This window comes from Ictidomys tridecemlineatus, unplaced genomic scaffold (genome assembly GCF_052094955.1).
Source record: "Ictidomys tridecemlineatus isolate mIctTri1 unplaced genomic scaffold, mIctTri1.hap1 Scaffold_35, whole genome shotgun sequence".
NCBI lineage: Eukaryota > Metazoa > Chordata > Mammalia > Rodentia > Sciuridae > Ictidomys > Ictidomys tridecemlineatus.
In genome coordinates, this window is record NW_027522416.1 from 71,538 (window position 1) to 85,003 (window position 13,466).

The window sequence follows — 13,466 nt, forward strand, 5'->3', positions numbered from 1 at the left end:
TCCCTATCTCTGTGCCTCACAGAATCTGTCTTCTTTTCAGGAGAGCTAAATGTTAACATTGTCCTGAATGCATCTGCCTTTCAGGAAGATTAATGGAGTTCAGCGTGCAACAGATAAGCCTGCCTGGGAGGAGCAGGAGAGAGCTAAGCTGTGTCAACAAGGCCTAAAGGCAGGAGAGAACCAAACTGATGACTCCGGTGATCTCTGCTTCCCTCTCCTCCCCCTCCCATTTTCAATTCTAATACGATTTGATGTCTGTATATAAATCCAAAGATAAATGAAGAAGCTCATCCATATGAGATGCTAAAATGTACCTAGAAATGCAGCAAAATGGATACAATTATATTGCCCAAGGAAAGCACCCATGGAGTTATCAAAGACTATGACATTCCCACACGGTGGGGGAGGGGATGCAGGTGCAAACAGACAATGTGAGACCCTCAAAGGGCCCCCTTGAGTAGTGATGATTGCTAAAATTCCTTGTCAAGGATGATGAATCTGTTGATGATATAATTCATTATCCTAAGAGAGGTTGCAGGAAATTTTACAAAGTGAGAGAGGAGCATCTACCAAGGATCACTTTCCTCCACTGTCTCCCCATACATTTAAAATAAACATTTAAAGGAGTTTACTAAAGTATTATGCTGCCAGGAGCATCTACATCAAACTGCAGCTCCATTGTCTTTTCAACCTGGAGTTCCTCTTCTTGTTTCTGAAGTGAGTAGAGACTGCTTTCCGACAGATCTGTTTTGCCTTTCATATATTAAAGGTCTCTGTAAAGTTCTCATGGATTCAAAATCCTCCTTCCCTGGGATGCCTCCAATTGCTGACATTGGAAAGTTTCTTCTCAACATTTCCCCTGGGGTTTTCTCCTTTCTCTCAAGGGTCTCTGTTTAAATAACTCAGAGAGCAAGGAGTCCAGAGAGGTTCCTGGCTCTCAATGATTCAGTAAAGATGGGAATAGCTCTGTTTGGTAAGGATTCACTTCCTGCTTTGCAAGTACCATCTTCTCATAGTAGCCTCACAGAGCCAAGAACAGAGAAAGGAAACATGCTCTCTCCTGCTTCTTCTTAGGTGTGACCTTAAATGAGTCATTAAACCTCTTGAGGCTTCATGTTCTCTTCTATGAATGCATTATTAAACCAAGTTATCAAATGTAATTCACTCAGCTACTCACTCTTACAGGATTGTTGAAGACTATTGATAATGTCCAAGATTTTAAACATACGTTAGCTATTCTTATTACTACTGCCACTGCTAATAATGACAACAATGAGGGTTAGTTGGCCAGCATTATGGGAATTATCCAAATATCACAGGACCATAGTAAGCCCATGGTATATAGTGTATGTTTCCGTTAGCAAATAGTTTCAACCAGTTAAGTTTATGGTGTCTGGGCAGAAAAGAATAAGCAAGAAGAGAGAATTTGATGATGATATAGAAGAGAAACTTTGTATAGGACACACTTGCAGCTAAATAAAGCATGCATCCCTACACAGTCCCACATAGTCAGAATGGTTGCTATAGACTGAATGTCTATGTCCTTCCCCAAATTCATCTTTATCACAAGTGTGATGGTATTTGGAGATGGGGGTCTTTGGAGGGTAATTAGGTCATGAAGGTAGAATCAATGTGATGGCATTTGTTCTCCTATATGAAGAGATATGAGGGATCTTACTTCTTTTCTCTGCAAGGATGTGTTGAGAATGTGGACATTGGCTGAGCTGGAAGTAGGCCCCCCTCATGAGACATTGCATGTACTAACACCTCGATCTCGGACTTCCCCAGAACTGGGAGAAATATGTTAGATTCAAAGCTATTCACAACAGCTTTTTCATAACAGCCAAGACTGATGATATTTGTATGTAATAAAATGCCTGGCAACATGATATTTTGGCTGGTCTTAAGGCCTGCAGCACAGGTTCTATGGCAGAGGCCACCTCAACTCCTTCCCCATTCTCTGTGATAAAAACTCCAGGTGTTTCTGGAAGATGGCTAGGACATTCTGCTTTCTCTTTGTATCACTTACCCACAGATGTATAAGATATGCGGGCAAGGATATTGTCAACCCTATGTCTAATGGTGCCCTAGACTGAAGATAAATCACAAAACAGCAGAATGAGGCTTCTGAGACGGAACTCACTACAAGGGAAGGAACAATCTGGCCTTGTAAACTAAGCTTACAGCAGGGTTGAATTATAAGAAAAAAATACAAATGCAAACACAACGTGGTACATGAGTGGGACCTTGCCCAGATCCAAATAGGCACATGTGTCCTGTGAGTGAAGGGATACAGTTATTTCAATATAAATACTGTCATGCTTTGTCATTCAAGCAGTGATGTGAAACAGAGAAGCATTTTTCAGCCCATTGCACAAGAGCTGTGAGAAGGAACTCTGATTCTGTCATCTCAGTTCACCATCGTTTGACATAGCAGATCTGGAAAACCCTGGCAGATTGCCTGACTACCTGATGCGAGGTCTGTTTCAATCTTGTCTCCAAGGGAGCATCTGGCTCCTTCCCTGCTTAGAGTAGATGGAGCAGAATGAATCCACAGCCTTAGCATGTTCTCAGGAATAGAAAGTCAACAGAACACTGGAGAAAGCCTGAAATTCCAACTGGTGAGGAAGATGTGGTTTCAGAGCAATTTAGTGTGGGACATAAATATATGTGTGATCTAATTAGTATTTGTTATTTGAAGAAGTTGGGTGACTTCGCCAATTTGCTTAGGACTGAGGTTTTCCTGGGTTGCAAACTTTCCATCTTAAAACTGAGAATACAACAAAGCTGCTCTTTCTATAATACATGTGTGTGTGTGCATGATGTGCGCGCAAGCACATGCACACATACACACAGGTATATAGGTAGAGATACAACAATGAAAGTAACCAACATATAATACTCATGTGAGTCAGGAAAGGTTCATCTTGTTCTTTCATTTGTAGTGTGTTGGACTTACATATGCCAGAAAAGTATCCATGTAAATTTTTAGGTAGCCTAGTCTGGAGGGCTAACCTGCACTAGGAGATTGAGTTTTTGTGAGCCAACCTTAAGAACTTTAAGAAAGATTGTTTGTAAACAGCAGAGAATAGAACTCATTGTGCAAAGCTTCTAGCACCTGGAGTTGCCCCCCCCCACCCCGACCCCACACTTCATACCTTCTCTCCTTCTAGTCAGGATATGGCAAAGTGGATTCTGTCCAGAAAGGAGAAAGCAGAGCCCCCAGGAGAAACAGGTCTCTATTGAGGGAAATAAAAGGTCTGAAAATTTTTCTGCATTGCCCTATTCAGAAGCTTCCAAGAGGAGCACTGATTTTTGCCCCATGGAAATGATCAAGTATGAAGGATTAATACAGGACCTTAAAAAGAAACTCCCATTTCCAAAGTGAACAGTTTGTCTTGTAGGAGGGATTTTGTTTTCTTTTCATACTGGACCTAAATTTGGCTCCTATGGAAGGTTTATGGCCCGGCATTACCTGAGCTCAGCCCGTGTCCCCACTAGGAGTGCCAGCTGAGAGAAGTTGAATGAATGGGCTATTTTTTTACTCTTTCTTTCCTCCCCTCAACTCCATATGTTTCTCAATTTCTAGCTCATAAATTTAATTAGGAAAATATTTTTAAATGTGAAGATGGAGAATGTGAGAACTTGACAAATATAAAATGAGCTTCTATGGCCCCTGCACTTGTGGACACATGCTCTGTGTTTAGAGAGAAGGGTGTTGGGAAACCTTCATAAGGAAGATGAATTGGAGTTTCTCTGGAAGAGAGGAAAGCTGTTGGTATTATTTGAACATGAGGCAGGGAGGCCAAGGGAGCATGGATAGCCCTGGGAGATGACACTCTTGCCATAAGCATGTAAGTGTGTTTGTGGAAATGGAGATATTTGTACAATCTACTTGTTGGATTATCTTCAGGAAAAGGGGGAGTCAACAAACATACATTGAATGTTTTCTTGGAATCCCATGGTGACATGTTCTCTCTCAAATGGCAGTCACAGAGCACGAAGAATGAGACTTCAGATGACCAAGGCAAGGTTTCAGGCAAATGTCTCAAAGTGACCCCCAAGAGAGGAAATGAGGCTCATGCTCTAAATGGTTGCTACAGAAAGCACCATTGCCTACATGACCTCAAGCTAAAGAATGAAAGGCTAAAAATTTATTGCACTGTAGAATAAAGCTTGCTTTTCAAAGAAGCATGGGTGTGTTTGACATTCTGAAACTACCCTGTGTGTGTATTAAGCAAATAAATACATATATTATAGATAATGTTCTCATTTTCAGAAAAGGCAGTTGTGAAAATATTTTGGTAAAGAGAAAAGATAGAATGAATCCAATGGTGTTATGAAACTGGAGACTTCAGTGTGAATTCATGGCAATTATTACATAGAAAGAGATTGATGAACATGGCTATAAATATAGAAATGTCTGCGGGTGTAGAGGTGTGTGTGTGTGTGTGTGTGTGTGTGTGTGTGTGTGTATGTGTATGTACATACATCTATTTCCTAGCTCTGTTCTCTTAGAAGACTTAAAACCAATGGAAGCCATGGCAATGAGCACATGAGCACATCTGGCATCCAGATCTTAGATTCAAAATGCCATTTTCTATTAAAAGGAATTGGGGCTCTTTGAAGAAATTGCTGAATCCATAGTGGAAGAGGGAAAGTGAAAGATGAGCCTGGAATTCTGTTTTGTTTTTGAAAGGAAGAAAGTGCCCAAAGAATGATGGGGACATGTCAAAAGAAGAGAGAAAGGAGCTTCCACCTGCAACTCTGAGGCAGTTTGGACAGCAGAATAAATCATGATTGTAAATGATTCTGGCCTATTGAATAAAACAACAGCCTATTGACTTGACAAACTGAGGAGAAGGGACAGCTCTTCCTTCCATTACAAAGCCAACTAATAAATACAGAGGGGAGGATGAAATTAGGAAATCACCATTTGACAGAATGGGGAGCATGCCTCCAGAGTGTAAGTGCTTTTAAACTCCTTTATAGGACCTCACTGAACTTGCTGATTGACCTTTGAGAGGCAAAGCATCTGAGTTTTGCAGCACTAATTATATAAACCTAGACAGAGTCACGTCTCAATACTTAATAGGACTGTGTCAAAAACCTACCATTTAGGATGATGCGTTGGGTGTAGAATAGGGTCCTTCCCCTGCCACAAACACTGGTGATTTCACCCCATGTTCAGACTGATCTTAGAAGCTGAAGACAAGCAAAAAAAGTCTCTCTATAACTTAGCCAAATCCACTGGCTTGGAGGGACACTGCTCCACTCAGAGGCAGCAAGCATGTCATCATATCTCCTTGGGGACTTGGAACAGGGCAATGTACATGGAGAAACTTAATAAACATTTGTTGAAGGAATGGAAGAACAAATAAATGGAAAAGTCAGTGAAAAGTCTTAAACTAGTCATTAAGGACACTTAGAAAGGAAAAAGGTACCTGTTTCAAGAAGATTACAATAAATTTTACTCCAATGGTAAAAGAGAGTAATTTACTTGTTTTGGAATCCAAAGACATCCATAATTCTCTGCACACCTCTTTTTCAACTCTGTCTTCTTTCGGGTTTATGAATGACAGAGAGCATGCTCTATGAAATACAACCTTTGTAAACGCTTCCTGAATTTCAACATCGAGTTGCTTTGTGATCTGCCTCCACTTGGGATTCTGAATGAGTCCAGGTGGATTTGCTGGGGGCCTTGGGTAGCTGGAGAACCAAGGAGACAAGGCATGCACACAGGACATAAGCACACATATGCCAACATCATAAACAGACACCTAACTCGAAACGGCTGTGAGGAGCTATTTAGTGAACGCTTGAGTAGCTAGAGCCATTAGGATTGGGTGGGAGTGAGTTCAAACTCCCCCCCATGAGGCCTTCCTAAGGCTTTGCAGGAGGGCAAGAATAAGGTCTGTGAAGTGGGGAAATGGAACGGCTCATCTTGTCCTCAGTGTCTGGGTCCCTGCTGGCTCTCCACTTCCGCTCACCCTTGCAAGATTACACACTTTTATTTATGCTACATTCAGGCAGAAAGCAGCCTGCAGCACTCTGGGGGTATTAACCAAGAAGAAATACAGATCAGATTTGACCAAAGAAAGCCTCGGACATCTGCATGGGAATAAGAAGGTCTAATATGCTCCTTTATCTGGTCTCTTTCCTGCTCAGGAAAGTCAACGCATAAATGATAAAAATTTATGAAGCATGGAGGTTGAGAGGCAAGATGCATAGTATTCAATCCTGAGTTCCTGGCCAGATTATGATATTTATTCTTCCCTGAAATTACTTATTTCCCAAGGAATCAGGTCTGTTGCTACACAGTAACCTCTGTCCCCATGTCCTGAGTAGGAAGTTGTGGCAAAGGCATGCCTTTATTTTGAAGATGTGAAATTACACTACTTTAGGTGAAAATGATCTCTTATAAGGAACAGTGTGTTGCAGAGTCATTTATTCCTAGACCTGGAAGAATCTTGGAATTCATGTAATCTAAGCTTCTAATTCATGTAACCTCTTTTCTGCATCGCAGAGGAGAACATGGAAACATGGAAGGAGGAAGGAATCAGCCCCATGTCTCAGAGAGACTAAGCAGAATTGGCAGTTGAACTAGAGTTAAAAATCCAAATTCCGTCCATAAAATGATCAGGAGCCAGACATCACATTGTCATCTAGACAACTGAATCATTTTTTTCTCTTGTCACACATTGGTTGTCATCCATCTAATCCAGCTGGATCACTCACCTCAGTCATCTGATATATCTGGGCCAAATTTGATCTCTGTGCAGCAACCACAGGAAGCAATGCCTATTCTGACCAATTCCCTCAGTAGTGCCCAAACTCTGTGGACTTTAAAAGCAGAATTCCAGTAAAGTTTTGAACCATGGAGGCATTGTTGGCATAGGCATGGAATTCCCAGAGTGCATGAGTGATGACTGTCCATTATGGTGGTTCAAGTTTGGATTTTGAATACTGATTCTGACATTTTCTGGCTGGAGTTTGGAGCAGTTGCTTATTGCCTGTTTCATGGGGTTCAGTGAGCTAATGTGCGTAAAGCACTCAGTACAGTTTCTGCATTAAAATCACCACCATTCATTTAAAATGTATTAATGCTGTTTTATCATTTCTGTTTCTAGAATAAATCTAATACAATCATGGGATTATTGGAATAATCCAAAATATTCCAATAATATAAGCCAGCATAAATGGGAGTATTCCCTCTCTTCCTTTTCTTTGTGATCTCATCTATTAGAGTCATGGGCAGAAGTCTAGTCTGCTGAAGAAGAAGAGGCAGGAGTCCTGTGTCCTGCATTAACCTGCCCACCAGCATGGCGACCACCAGACCATGAAAATCAACCACCCTCCATCGCTAATTCATAAGCAAGCTCAGGTATGATCAGCTAAGCTAGTCTAGACCATAATTGCTTAGCTGATCCAAAGAATCATACATTGTTGATTTCAACTATCAATTTTTTGAGGTGATTTGTTATGCAGCTAAAACTAACTGGTGCAGTGTTCCTCTGTGTTCATGTCCCAAATGAACAAGAGATGAGATGTGCGGAGAAAATGCCAATAACCCCCCAATGGCATAAGTCTTTTTTTCAGCAAAGAGGATGCTTTTGCATGGAATTTTCCCCACCCTCTTCCTTGGTCCCTCCTTTTCCGGTGAAGACTGTAATTTGTGACCTCAGAAAGGAGACTGCTGGTTGGGTGTGGTAGGGGACCAGGAAATGACCTGGCCTCATTAACATCATGCTCTGATTAGCTGAGCCAATCAGCCTGTCTCTGTCCTCCTGGAAACTCTTACCACCCTCTGTCTCCCAGATGAGAGCACCCCACCCATTAGTCTTCCCTTCGGAACAAAGATGCATGTGAGCACATAGCGGAAAGGGGAGGCAGTGAAACTTGGCAGAAACTTGCTGTTGGGGTTCCATAAGGGCAGACATGCCACACTGGAGTGACAGGTACCAGGAAGTCCCAGACCGGGGCACAGCAGTCTTCCGCCTGACAGCCCTAGAATGAGAACTGCATTTGTTCCATCAGGAACTCACTCTCTTGCCTTTCTATTTCTTTCTGGGAAAGAGGCTTTTGTGCATGTTGCCCCTGTAACCTCTTTTCTGCATCTCAGTCCTGGGCCATATACTGCTCATTTCACCAGTGTTTAATATTTCAAAGAAAATATATCTTGATGTGAAGACATTGATCAAACCTTCCATCATCTTCTTTTTACCAGCAGGTAAGGGTAGGAGATGAAATAAAAATTATGCCCTCAGCTGGGTCAGTGTTTCGTGTTTTCATTCATTGTTGTACATTCTATCAACTTCTGTCCAGTTCCTGTAGGATCCTGGCTCCAGGCCTTTTGAAGGAAATGGTACAGGAGAAGCCACTGCTGCAGCCGCAGGGAGTTGTTGACATCTGGCGTCCCTGGGGGCCCTGGGATCCTCGGGAGGGCGACAACCTGGGCCTTGTGGCCGCTACGTGTCTCCGTGCTCACTCCCTCTCCTCAGACACTCGGCGTCCGCCATGGAAGCGCATCCGGCTGCCACGGGGGTCTTCGGGCGTCGCAGTCCCGGGCTTCCCGGAGCGAAGAGGGGAAAACAGTGCCCTGAGGCCAAGCTCCCTCCTACGTCCCGCCCGCACAGGCGAGAAGGAGGGTCGGTGGACGGCCTCGGTGAGGTGCCCGCCTCTGCGCCGCGCCTCCCCGCCCCCTGGGGGCGCTGCCGAGGGGCGCACGCCGCCCATGCCGCCTCGGCGCCTGGCCGCGCCCGGTGCCCGCCGCTGAAGCCCGCTCCCGCCTGTCCACTGCCCGCACCGCGCCCGCCCGCCGCCTTGTGGCGACCACCCTCCGCCCAAGATGTGGCACAACGTCGGGCTGCTGACGCTGCTGGTGTTCGTGGCCACGCTGCTGATCGTCCTGCTGCTGATGGTGTGCGGTTGGTATTTTGTGTGGCATCTGTTTTTATCTAAATTCAAGTTTCTACGGGAACTAGTGGGAGACACAGGATCCCAGGAGGGAGATCATGAGCCTTCAGGGTCTGAAACTGAAGAAGACCCTTCATCCTCCCCACACAGAATCAGATCTGCACGCCAAAGGAGGGCACCTACTGATGAAGGCCACTGATCCCAGACAGGGTCCTTTATTAGTATACAACGAAAGGCAATTGTGAGCCTCTGTCTTAGTGACTTGGCTTTTAAATATACTAAATGACTGAAGAACATTTATACTTAGATTTCATATCCAGTTCAAAAAATTTATATGTAAGCCATACAGTAATAAATGGAATTAAAACCAAATTGGACCTTTGCAAATTTCATCTTAATGATAATATTTTGTTTCGATAGCTTTCTGCTCAACACATTTATTCTTTGGCTCTTGGGATTTTTTTGTTTGTTTGTTTGCACTGGTGTGAATCTCATAAACATTTCAAGCTTGAAAAGTATATTTTAATATTCAAAATGTATTCTTCATGTTTTAACTTGTCTGAAATTGGGATGCATCTCATTACTGTCTGCCAGGACTCTTATGTAGATCATATTTCTAGTGTGACCCCCCAAATTCATAGATCCTGGTCTAGAGAGTTGGAAGAGCTAAAACAAGAATAAGAGTATTTAGGTTAGATGCTTAAAATATTTGATGATATTAACTCTGAAATAGAGTTCAGAAAGAAACTGTGTAACCCTAGAGCTAGGAGAACAACTCTAAATGAAAAAAAAATCTCTTGTAGTCTTTCCATGTAATGCTTCTAACTTAAAAATTGTGGTAAAAAAATTGTAATCAGTCTTATTTTTCATCTATATCAAACTTAAGCATCAAATATCAGAAGAAATTTACCTTTATTTTGTTTAAGGCAAGAAAATAGCACATATTGCATTGTAGAAGCTTAAAAAGCCATTCAACCTGGATAGAAGTGTAGCTCAGTACAGAGCACTTGCTTGGCATGTACAGGGCCCTGGGTTCACAGTCTACAGCATCACGCTCCCAAAAAGAGAAAAAAAAGTGTTTTATAATAATGATGGCTAACAAAAAAGCTCAATTTATATATATATATATATATATATATATTCATATGTATACAAAAATATATAAATATGTGTGTATACATATACACATGAGTGTGCGTGCATGTATCCATGTGAAAACAACTGTAAACAGTTCCAGCTAATATTGCATACAGATTGTAATGCTAAATGAACCATGATTTAGACAAAACACTGACTGAATTAGTTCCCTCAGTTCAGCTAACAAGGGACCTCAGCATGCTGGTGGTCAAAATCTTTTGGTTTATAAAAAGAAAGAAAAAATTTATTTTTACTCCCAGCTTTTCATATCAATAAGCAAGACATTCCTTCCATATTCAACATTCATGGAGTGACTTGCCCTGGTTCAAGTTGAGTTTAAATTGTCATTAATGCTCAAATTCAAAATTGTCCCCAATGTTCAAAGATATCATACTCTACAATTAGAGGAGGTTGCATCCAAAACAAGTAGCCTCCATCTGAGGTACTTTCTCTGGCATAAGGGGGAGAAATATAACTTAAATTATAGGAATTCATCAAATTATAATGATATTACCTCCCAATAAACCCGTCATAAGTTGAAAATATCACAGTTGAAAATTTGTTTAACAAACCTAATTTATCTACAGAACATTATAACTTACCCTCACCTAAGTTAAGCATGCTCAGAACACGTAGCTTAGCCTATAGTATAAAACACATTTTATAATAAAGCACTGAATATCTCATTTAATTTATCAAATGCCTATATCCAAAAAACCCACTGAACTCACAGAACACCACAGGGTGTTAGTGTTGGTCGTTTCCCCTCCTGATCACAGAGCTGATTAGGAGACAAAGCTGGCTGCTGCTGCCTAGTACTAAGAGAGCATCTGCCATAAACCTGCCTGGCAAGGATAAGGACAACATTAAAATTTCAAAGTATGATTTCTACCAAATATATATGGTTTTTGCATTATCATAAACCTGATAAAAAACATAAGTCAAATTATTCTAAGTCCCAGATTGTCTGTATTTTGATAATCAGTGAGCATGTAGGTTTGAAAGACAGTTAAAAAGAGACACATCTGTTTTCTCAAGACTACCCAGAATTAGGCTAATGTCTTCTAGTGTTTCAAGTATACATCTGGTTACCAACCCTCAACTTCAGATAAGAGTCACATTTTAAATTCTGTGACAACCTTACTTTCATGTAGACAGACTTATGCATGCTGACTCACCATAAGCAACCTAGAACTTCTTATTTAAAAAGGAACAGAATCTATAGTTACTTCTACTAGTATTATAAATATCTCATTGATTCATTTTTTTATTTATTTCAAAGATGACTGCTTTTAGACTTATGAGTAAGGACACTGATGAGTATACAAAGGCACCTGTGATTTCTCACCTGCTCAGATGGCTCTAACTGGATGACCAGGCTGACACAGGCTGAGCTTGAGTTTCCCATCAGTAAGAACAAGGACAAGAGCCCCTGCCCAATGTAGAAACTGACTTTTCAGCAACAGCCCATCTCTGTTCCACGTTTGAAATTAGAAACTGATGGCCACTGAATCCTCTCTAGAGGTGTTCAGCCAAATAACTCCTGGAGCTCAGGAGGTCACAGGGACTATTTGAGGATGTGAACAAAAGAATAACACATTTCCCTGCAAATACAGTAAAGGAGGATATTAGGAAAGTGGAGTGGTGAAAAACCTTTTGGCTAAGAAATTCCACTCCTGAAAATTTTCATCAAAATAAAAGCCTCAGTATCTGCAAACACCTATGCAAATGTTTGTACTGGGGAAAAGTAGAGATAAGGTAATTACCTTCAGTAGAAAAGAGAAGAAAATATTTGTACACTTTCATAATGGAATGTTACATAGCCACTAGACAATAGAACCATACTTGATAACTCAAAAAAATTCCCACAATGTGTTATTGAGTTAGAAAATGCAGAAAAGTGTATTTGTAAATACTGCCAAATTCAGATAGATGAGTATTTATAAACATGTACATGAATATGAACCTGTGACAGATCTACATGAGATTTGATTATGCTGGATGCAATAAGCTAGACAAACTAGTCCAATAACATATCAGTGTTGGGAGGAAACACAGCTCTGCACGGAGAAGGCAGAAGGAAAGCAAAGAAAGCCAAGCAGAAAGAAAAATTGGGAGGTGACTTTAGACAAATGGTATGAGAAGCTTTGGCTTTTCCTTCCCTCTTGGACACACAGATTCAAAGAAACACAGATCAAGTTCCTTTGTGAAAAATGAAGAACTCTATTTTATGAGCAGCACAAAACTAGCCACATTGAAACTGGTAGCAAAACCCATAAAACCCTAACAATATAAGTCCTTCCCAGCACAGTGTCAGAGTATCACTAGGAAATTGCAGCACCAGCTTCTTCCTGAGGAGGGAAGGGTGGGTCTGAACTATACGTCCATATCCAATTTTCTGACTTTCCTGAGGGCTACCCAAGGGTAACCCTTGGGTACTTCACTTCTTGCCTGAATGTGAGTCCTAACAGGAAGTGACCCTGGGTGAGAGTCCCTGAGAACAAAAAGAAAAATGTGGAGGATATCTATTAAGCAAGTATGCTCTGTAGCCCTTCCCAAGGCTCAGCACAGAGTTCACTGCTGAAACCCCCAAATCCCAGGTTCCTCATGGGAGGGAAAGAGATGGACTGCGTGTCCAACATTCTAAATTTTCCAGGGACTGAATTCTACCCAAGAGTCTGATTCCTTCTCACATATCTTGAAGCAAGTGAGAAGCTGGCATGCTGTGGACATGTAGCAGACACTGAGAACAAAGATGGTTGTTTAGACTATCAAGTATGCACCTGCCACAGTCCCTCAACTTCGTAGAACTGAAAAGTAAGCAGATGGAAACCACCAAATTCCAGTTCCCTAGGAGGAAAAGAATTAGACTGTATGTATAAGTTTCCAACTTTTTCAGGGGCTGCCATAGAGACTCGCTTCTGTCTTGTTTACCTTAAAGCACTGATGGTATCCTCCAGATACCTGACACACTGGGGGGAAAGGTGGCAGTTTGGACTATCAAGTAAGTACTTATCATACATATCCTGTCTTTGTTGTTCAATAAAGTGGGTAAAGAAATCACCAAATCTCAGTTTTTCCCTGCAAGGGAATAGCTGGATCAAGCATGCAATGTTTCAGCATTTTCAGAGACTGTCTGAGGGGCTAACTTTATCTCATCTGTCTAAGAGCACTGGTGAGACCAGGCATATTCTAGATATACAAGGGAAACTGAGAATAAAGGCAAAGTTTGGACTACTATGCAGTCATCTTCTGCCCTCTCCTGGCTCAGCACAAAATAATCAATGAGAATCTCAGAGCCTGGCTCATCTCTGCAATGAAGAGAGAAGAAAGAAAAATATTCCAAACATTCAGAATTGGCTTCAGTCTCACTGTTTTCAGAGCATGAATGAGATCTGGTACAATCTAGATGT

At 41.6% G+C, this 13,466-nt stretch overlaps 1 pseudogene; it reads left to right on the plus strand.

Moving 5' to 3' along the window:
• Positions 1-8,831: 8,831 nt before the first annotated feature.
• LOC144373293 (small integral membrane protein 13 pseudogene) lies at positions 8,832-9,136 on the plus strand (annotated as a pseudogene).
• The last annotated feature ends 4,330 nt before the right edge of the window (positions 9,137-13,466 follow it).